Consider the following 9,228-nt stretch of genomic DNA (forward strand, 5'->3'; position numbering starts at 1 on the left):
GCTCTGGCTCCAGTCCCACTCCCGCCAGTAAGTTTACCAGGGTATATGGGGCACACTTGTCATCCCCGGGAATGCCCGGGTCTGCCTCCAGCCCCCTTAGTGGCTGTGGGGACTTCTCGCCGCCACACATACATTTCAACTTCCTGTTCACTCAGACAGTTGAACTGCACCTTTTTCCCATTTCCAGTGATTTGTGTTTCTTCAACAGCCTTAAGTGACTGGCAAACATCACCAAACAGGGCCTCAAACAGATCATCCAGAATCCCTCTGCTGGCCCTCCTCTCATCCTGTTGCATATGATTAGTTTGGCTCCATCCTCCGTCAGGTAAAACTGCAGCTTTTTAGTTGAGGGAAGAGAAGTAAGTCTCACCATATCCCACAAGTGCCGCTGCCTCCATATTCACCTGATATGGCCCCATGTGATCCTCAACTAAAGAAAACCTTGAAAGGAAGAAGATTTTGTGATGTGGAAACCATAAAACAAAATGTGACTGAGCAGCTTTTAGTGATTCCACAAATTGCTTATCAGAGGTGCTTCCAACAATGGCAGAAACGTTGGGAGAAGTGTATTGCTGCAGAAGGAGCATACTTTGAAGGAGATTAAGCCGAAACCCATGTAAATAAAATATTTTGTTTCTTACATCATCACTGTAGCAGGATGGAGTCCTAGGGTCACCGTGCTGCCCCTAGGTCCCGTCTCTGTACCGTGCCAAGTGTGCTCCAAGCATCCTCAGAATCTCGCCCGCCACGTCTTTGATCGTTTAAATCATAGGGAGGCTGCCCTTTGTCCTGTTGGCTACGGTTCCTGCAGTATGCCAGACGAGTGTTTGGTACGGGTGTTCAGGTACACCCCCGCCTCATGGACTATGCGTGGCTCCAACCACTCCTGTACCACGCCCCAAGCCTCACTGATGGGCCAGATGTTAGTCTGTCTCTCTTGCCCACTCTCTGTCTGGGGCCTTTTGGCTGCCCGCTGCCCCTTGGGCCTTCTGGCTGCCCACTCTTGGGGCTGGGGCTCCCACACTGTTGTGGTTCCCCTATGAGGCCTCCTCTTTCCCCTTATAGCCTCACCTGGTCCTCCAGTATAACAACACAACAAAACACAAGCCTCTGTGTTATAACTTAAATTCAGGCCTCACGGCTAAAACAACCTCTGAGCCACACCACAGATGCTCCCTCTCTCACCTGTATCGCCAACTGCACCCACATTCAGGGTTTTCCCTTTCTTCACTCAGGGCAGAGCTCCTTCTCTTTTGGTCGCAGGCAGGGTCCTCCCCACGCCTGGCCTCAGTCTGGGAGTTATATAGGAGCCAGGCCTGCCCCTTCCAGTCAGCTGACTCAACAGGTGTGGGCCCCTAGCTCCTCCTGGTTGCTCGGGCAACCAGCACCTGGGTGGCCATTCCTACTCTTCAAGTAGCAGGCACCTTAGTGCCCTGCTACAATCAGTCCCGATACTTTTTGAACAGCCCTCGTGTATAAGTTGGTACTAAAAGGTTACTTAAAAGTGTCTTTATGGACTACCTGTGCAAAAACTTGCAACAGTTTCAAAAATGTAAAATTAATCAATTCTGGAAGAATGAAGTTTATGAGTACTATATACAAATTATCAACTATATTTATTACAAAGAACTTTTTTCAAATTTGCTCTTCACTTCTGTATGCTTAAGGAGAGCAGGGTTTAATAGTAAGGAGAGGGGGAAGTGGCTGAAGGGGGAAGAAGGTGCAGGGCTGAGCAGGTGAGAGGGATTACCTAACACCCCAGATATATTTTCCCTGCTGTAGCAGTGGGAAGGAAACAAATTCAAGACAAACCTCCAATAATTAGTTATGATACCTGGAAAATTATATCAAATGTATACCTTTTCCATATATAGAATCTAATTATTGGGGGTTTGTTAAGTAATTTGGGTCATTTTCTATTCAAGTAAATACAGTACTTTTGTTTAGGAACTTGTTTAATGTGAAAGACACAAGATTCTTATGTCATCACAGATTCCAGGCATTGGTTCTCTTGGGACTGTATATTCAATAATGTTTTTTGGTAACACTAATTTAATGCAAATGTACCTGATCAATAATAAAGGCCACATTATGCTGTGCTTTCATAAACATATATGAAAGACCTTTCTCCAAGACTCACAATCTTGAATAACAACAAGTAATGTACTTTACTCCATATTCTAAGTGAGATTTCAAAGGAGAAATTTAAGTGACTGTATGTTGTTAAGTGCTAACTTAACAAAATAAATGTTTTATTTGTTTGACTAAGTGTCTTAAAAGTTCTTTTGTTGTATCCCTCTTCTGCATTTTGTTGAAGTCAATGTGGACTACAAATCTTACACAGGTAAAACTCACAATGAAATAAAGTTGAATTTTGCCCAAGTAAACACTGCAGAATTTAGCTTTCGGTGAATAAATAGTTTTCTATTCTTATATCAAAGTATTGTGCCAGAATTCTACAAATAAATAATTTTATGTTACATCCTGTTAATAAAATCAGTTTTTCAGCTCTTACAAGGCAGGCAAATAAATGTACAAATTGCAACACATTTAGATCATGAGCCTTCTGAGAACTTTATGGTTCTGAACTAGGTATTTATTATTAAGGAACGATGTCCCTCCAGGAACTTGGAAAATCATAAACAGTAATTTTGTTAAAGTATACTGGAGACAGATCTCTTCCGCTACATCCTGCCAATCTGTTTGGAACTAGTCCATGAACTTCTGAATATGGAACGTGCAACATTGCGTAAAGTCATTAAAGATCATTTCAACAAGTCGTCTTCTCTTGGATCATGTGTCTTTGATCTGTTTTGTTTGAAGTAGTTAAGAGACAAGTGATTAAACAAAGTAGCTCCTTAATCACACCAAAGCTCAACTGCCTAAGAGAAAGAAGTATAGGGCTCTAGCTATTTCCTAAAGTGTGGAGCATTGCTGTCTTCTTCACGTATTCTTCTGTCAAAATCTACATGAGGTTTCAATTAGTAACTGTGCCAGCCTATGTAGTTTAGGGTTAATTATTTGAACAAAGATTTAGGATCTACATTGAGTGGAGCTAGTGCCTATGCTAACTTCTGACTGATGTAGTGCATCTGGAGGGGCCCTTCACTCTCACCAACTGGCTGTTTTTCCTTTGGAAAGGTGTGCACTCACTGTCACATGATTATTAAAAATGTGTAATGAAACACTCTCCCTTCTACATTTCTTTAAATAAATAGTTGGTTTAAGGTTTGAAAAAAAAGCCCTCTTGCACTTTGTAAGTATTCCATGATCAACACATATCCAACCACAAACAGGTTAAGCACAGACAATGGCTATGTTCATATATACAAGTGTACAGAGTTATATTTCTGGGCTGGGGTCAGACATTACACATAAATTGGTTTAAGTGATCTGAAACTGGTTTAAACCTGTAACAGAACAGATGTTCAGTGTACATAAACCAGTTTGAAAATGGCTGAAACCGGTTTGAGATACACCTGGTTGAATGTAGCATCAGACTTAACTAATTTGGGTCAAACTAGTTTATACAATATCTGTCCCAGACCCTTTGCTGGTTTAAGTTAAACCAGACACCCCCAGCATGCTCTCTGGGCTGGCCCTTCCCCTCTGCTCCCTGGCTGGAACTCAGCAGAAACTGCAGGCGTCTTTCTGGCTTCCCCCTGCTTCAGTCCTCCCCTCCCTGTCCCTTCTGCCTTACACAGACACCTCTCAGCATTAGCTAGCAGACCACATGCTGGCTGCAGTCCATGCTGTGGCAGACAGGACAAAGGCAGAATCAACAGGTAGCTGGTAATATCCCTTTGTTGTTTTCTTAGGGGGGTGATAAACACTGTGTTATCAATTCCCTGCTAGGCTGGTCAGGAGCAGGGGGGAAACCCCTCCCTAATCAGAACATCCTGCTGGGGCCTGGCCATGTCCCCTGTCAGCTCAAAACTGTGGAAGGGAAGGGAGGGCTGCCCTAGCACCCCCCAGCTTCTAACCTGAGCCTTTGCAGGCATGTGGCTGTATTTTTGGGATGTCTGTGCAGTTACAAATTGATTCAGCCTATCCAGGTTAGGCTAATCTGCAAAGATTGAATCAATTCAAGTTCAGGCTTTTTGAATGTCTGTCCCTACCCGTAAAGTCAAAGCTTGTGGTCTACAATGGGAAACTGCATGTTGATAAGGCAATATGGTAATTGAATTTGTCTAGAATAGTGATGGTTAACCAATGTGCTGGTGGGGGGAGGGGGTTGCCACACCTAACACTTAAGTGTGCAAACATGATTCATAAGATAAACTGAGTTTTCAAATAGTAGTCTGTAGTGTTAAAAACATTCTGACCTATTGTAGTCTTTTTGAGGTCTTTGCAACAGAAGAATTGTTCTAGTATTTTTGTGTAGTCAAAAAAAAGATTGAAAATTGAGCTGGCATTTTCAGAGGGGCGCCTTGAGTCTAAAAAGGTTGAAAATCACTGGTCTAGAAGTTGTAAAAATGGGAAAAGATCAGGATTTAAACCTAGCTAGCTTTTGTTATGATAGGTCCTCAGCCAGATTTATTTGTAAATGACACTGCAACCCCCTTGATTTCAATAGTAATTACTTAACAGTGTATAAATTAGCAAGCTCAGTCTTGCATTTTGTGTAGCTTCATTTGTGTAGGCTGTATTGCACACATCCTTATAGATGAAATCATTAGAATTTTTTGAATACAGCATATACTGTTGATCACGGTTTTGTGTATACAAGGGTTTGTATGCAAATTTTTTACTCCTGAATATTTTGTTTATTCATAAACTTGTGTTAGTACATATCACAAGTAATAAATATATCTAGTATGTTTTCCACTTATAAAAAATATCTGTGGAAGATGTAAAAAAGAAACAGAAGCTGTTTAATTAGCAGTATGTTTTATTTATTAGTTTGCTTTATGTAAGGTTTCTGCTGTGCTCCATTTTGGGCATTACATTTCAAGAAGGATATAGAGAAATTGTAGAGGCTTCAGAGATGAGCATCAAAGATGAAAAAAAGATTGGGAAGACTAGTAGCATAATGAGGTAGCAACAAGACAAGGACCAGTCCTGGGTGCCGATTTAGAGGGTGCTGGAATGATGCACTCCTCCCTTAGTATTGGGCCTCAGGAGCAGTCTTGCACCTCCAGGCTGTAGGAGCTGAACTGGATCAGCCCTGCACCACCCAGCCATAGGAACCAGGTATTGAGACGCATCAGGAGCCACCCTATGTTGCTTGGCTATGTGAGCTGAATGCAGGGACTCAACAGGTCTGAGTCCTTGGGGCAGGTAAGATGCTCCTTCCCTTCCTTTTGCTTTCTGATACTTCCCCACCCAAAACGTTTTGCCTGGGGCACCAAACTTGATAGTTGCATCTCTGGGAAAGCCAGCCATATGAGGAAGGGTTGTGAGAATTGGGTGTATTTAGTTTGGAGATAAGGACATTTAGGGGGTGACATGATAGGTGTTTTCAAATATTTGAAAGGTTACCATAAAAAGAAATAGAGAAACTTTGTTTTCTCTTGTAGGATGTATGATGGTATGTTCAAACTACAGGAAAGTAGATTTAGGTCACATATCAGGAAAAGCTTTCTAAACTAGAAGAACTAGTAGAACAATGGGTTGAACTTCCTAGGGAAGTTATAAAGGCACCTTATTTGAGGTGCTCAGGAAGAGCCTGGATAGTTAAAACTTTGGGCTGACTTACAAATAGCAAAATGTGCATTTGTAAAGGGGGTAGACTAGAAATCTCTTGAGGTCCCCTTGGATCTTATGATTCTATAATACCACATAAATTTCTCCTGAATTATAATCACACCTCCTTAATTCACAAAGTAAGATTATTAGTATTAGGTCATATAATTGGATGTAGGAAATATTGACTAGAAGAAAGAAGGGTAGATATAAACACTGTATGCAGTATTTAAGAGACTGTAGCAGGATGCAGTCCTAGAGCACATCTTATGTGCAGTCAGCGTCACCTAAAAAACGTTTGGCAATGCTACTGCGCAGTAACTCTGGTTACTGTGCAGTCATTTAGTACTTATGTATACAGTGCCTGCACAATAATAACTGCCGAGTCACTGTCTCATGTAGATGTTGCCCAAGCTTCTGTTTTTACGCTCAGAATAGGTCTGTACTGGACATGTAGTTGCTTGACTTGCACTGGCCCCCATTCTTAGTTTGGTTTGCTTGATATACCTGAACATCTGTTTTTAAAGGGGAACATGGTTAACTGGCTCCAGACCCTACCACTGTCCTTAAAGGAGACTATTTACTCTGTTACAGATACTGGTATTGGAACGCAATATCTAGTTCTGTTATCGACACTTTTTAAAAATCTACTGACAAATTTAGAAAAGGTTCAGAAGAGAACTACAGGAATAATTCAGTATTTTAAAAATTTGCCTTACATTCAGATACTAAAGAAGCTCAATACATTTAGTTTATCTGAGAGACTGGTAAGAGAAAACTTTTTATCTATGTAACTACCTACAAGAATAGAACATTTCTGATGGAGAACTCTGAAAGAATGAAAACAAAAGCATAATTGACCAGGGCCTAAAGCTGGACAAAGACAAGAAACCAAGTGAAATTTTAATGGTAAAAGTAATTATCGTTGGGGCAATTTACTTGCCATCACCCAATAACCTTTAAAATTAAAATTACATGTCTTTCTTAAAGATGTATTCTAGCTCATGGAGAAGCTTTGCTAGGTACAGATTAATGAGGGAAATTCAGTGGATGGTGTTATATTTTAGGCCAGACTAAATAATGATCCCTATTAACCCTTCTGGCCTTTATATTTATTCATTTATATATATCCTGTAGATATACATGCATAGGATTCCCTGAAGCAGTACCAATTTTGGTTACACCGTTGCCATGCTGTCCTTGGACCTACTTGTGACCCTCCATTTATGAAAAGAGGACAGGGGGAGGACCAATCCTTTATTCTAGCATCTTTGCCTCTCCCATATATGTGATGTTGTTACTTCAGTAGCACTTCCTTTGTGTACAGTGGAAGAAAGAAAATAATATTATGGGGAACCTTGTAAGCACTGATGTTCAAGCTAGCATAAAGCCATGAAACCTTTAAAAAAATCAGTGACAGATCAAGTAATTTACCAATGAGAATGTTTAATACAGGTTAATTTCCAGTCGTGCTACCAATCCTTTTCAACAAATAGAATTATAACCTGAAAATTAAATAGAAGGAAGAGAAGACCTGAGGGAAGATATTGCCAAAAAAAGTCTTGTTTCTCACATATCCTGGACCATCACAGTTACTCCAGCTCTATTACTTATTTGTAAAGTGTAATTCAAGTATGAAGTTGCAACTAACATTTCCATATAATATCTTGTACAGTGTATAACACAGTGAATTGAGACCTTAGGGTGCAACTGCCATATCAGTGCTAATTATACAATAATTGCATTAGACAGGAACATTTTTGTACTGCCCCAATTTATCCACATTGTGTGAAGAATATATATTCTTTCTTTTGCATTTTGAAGATGACTTGACCTGTATTAGCTTTTATTACAGCTATTTAGGCTCAGTCCTGCACACCTTAAGCAAAGAGAAGCCACTGATAGTTTTATAATATCTGTTTGTGGGGAGATATTTTGAATACATTAGAGGCTTTTTTCTCTTCAGGAGCTTGAGGACTTGTTCACAACTGAGCCTAATTAGGCAGCAGTACTGATTTAGACTTGCCTAACAACCAGTGATGGGGCTGAAGTGGGGAGGGGTTGAATGGGAGTTGGGAGCTGAGTATTTAATTGCTGTTTTTTTAAATTAAGAAATGATGGCAACTATGGCATCAATCATCAAATGGAAGAGTTTTCAAACATGGCAGGGACAATGAGGATGACAGGATGTGGAAACTCTAAGATGCATATCATCCTCAAGTGGGTTTTTGATGAGCTCATGCAGAGAAGGGCAAAGGGCAAGAAATGCAGCAAGGAGAGGTGAAGCTTCACCTACAAACACCTGCTGGACAAAGATGAGCAGAACTTCAGATGATGAAGAGAACCTTTGGAGATATGACCATAAGAATAATGCAAATAAAACTTGCAGGGAAGGAAATAATGTACATCAGAGTTGACGACCCCCAGCCTAAGAGCCAGTAGTGGGGCATGCAAAGGCAGTTTGCTTGGCACACTCACCTGGTAGTGGACAGCTCAGAAGGGGCAAGGGCTGCACTGCCACAACATGGATTGGGCTCCTGGCAGCTCCCCCACCATCTGCCCCTAACATGCCAGCATCTAAGAAGTTGAGGTTCCAGGTGTTTTTGGCACTCTGCCCAAAAAACATTGCTAACCCCTGATGCAATCCTACTTGCATAACAGTCATCTTAAATAGGATATTAAGAATAAGGAGATAATCTACAAGGTGTAGAAAAAGAGTTCCAAAAGTGTTGAAAGTAAGTGAGAATGGACAAAGGCTTAGTTGACTTGAATTATTTTTCCCAAAAAAATGAAAATAGAGAGCAAAAGGTTCTTCCTTTGTATAAACAAAAAGAGGGTCATGATAACAGAAGCAGAGCCAATAGACTTTGAAAATGGGGAGATTAAGGATCATCTAAGTATGGCTGAAGTATCAAATGAATACCTTAGTCTTCAATAATGATAAAAATGTAAATTAGGATAATGGTAAGGTACCCATGCAAATGAAGGAAAAATAATGGAAATGTCCACAGCTGAGCTGGAAGCAAAGCTTATTGTGACAGAAATGGGGGATGAGGGTAGATGATCTCCATTCTAACAGAATCAAAAGAACTGGTATATGAAATAGCAATTCCTGGATCACTTCTATAACATCTTCAACAGATCTGTCAATTCAAGAATAGTACCTTATGATTGAGGAGCATGGGGGAAGGGGTTGCAGTCTTGGGTGACATAGTGTTTTTTTGTCACTGACAAGTATTTCATGCTTGGTCCCGGGAGGGCCACACACCTTTTCACTTTCACTATTTGCTTTAATATTTGTGTAATAACATTTTTAAAAAGTCAGAGTTTCTCTGTCTCACCCTCCTTATAGGACTGAATAGTGGACACAGTTAGAAGTGGGAGTGTGGTTGTAGTGGGCTGCTGTTCTTTTTTGTTTTATGTCTGTCTATGAAGAACCTCTCTTTGCCTAACTGTTCTTGTGAGGAGGTGACTTACTGCCATTTGCTTCTCCTGCTCTTTGGGATAACAGTTTCACCCCACCCCTGACACACACACACTTAA

General features: G+C 40.7%; 1 protein-coding gene and 1 long non-coding RNA gene across 4 annotated transcripts in view; one reads left to right on the plus strand and one right to left on the minus strand.

Annotated features, from left to right (window-relative positions):
- The window catches only part of LOC109304554, a 15,986-nt gene extending 6,773 nt beyond the window's left edge, over positions 1–9,213 (minus strand). Inside the window, exons 1-2 of the long non-coding RNA XR_002099417.1 lie at positions 9,203–9,213; positions 2,711–2,721 (exon numbers count right to left, since the gene is read on the minus strand). This is a non-coding gene — a long non-coding RNA (uncharacterized LOC109304554). The remainder of the gene's footprint in view (positions 1–2,710; positions 2,722–9,202) is intronic.
- Positions 1–9,228, plus strand: part of KIF6 (kinesin family member 6) — a 518,996-nt gene that overhangs the window by 60,862 nt on the left and 448,906 nt on the right. The window lies entirely within an intron of this gene.

This window comes from Gavialis gangeticus, unplaced genomic scaffold (genome assembly GCF_001723915.1).
Source record: "Gavialis gangeticus isolate Ggan-Ray unplaced genomic scaffold, GavGan_comp1, whole genome shotgun sequence".
NCBI lineage: Eukaryota > Metazoa > Chordata > Crocodylia > Gavialidae > Gavialis > Gavialis gangeticus.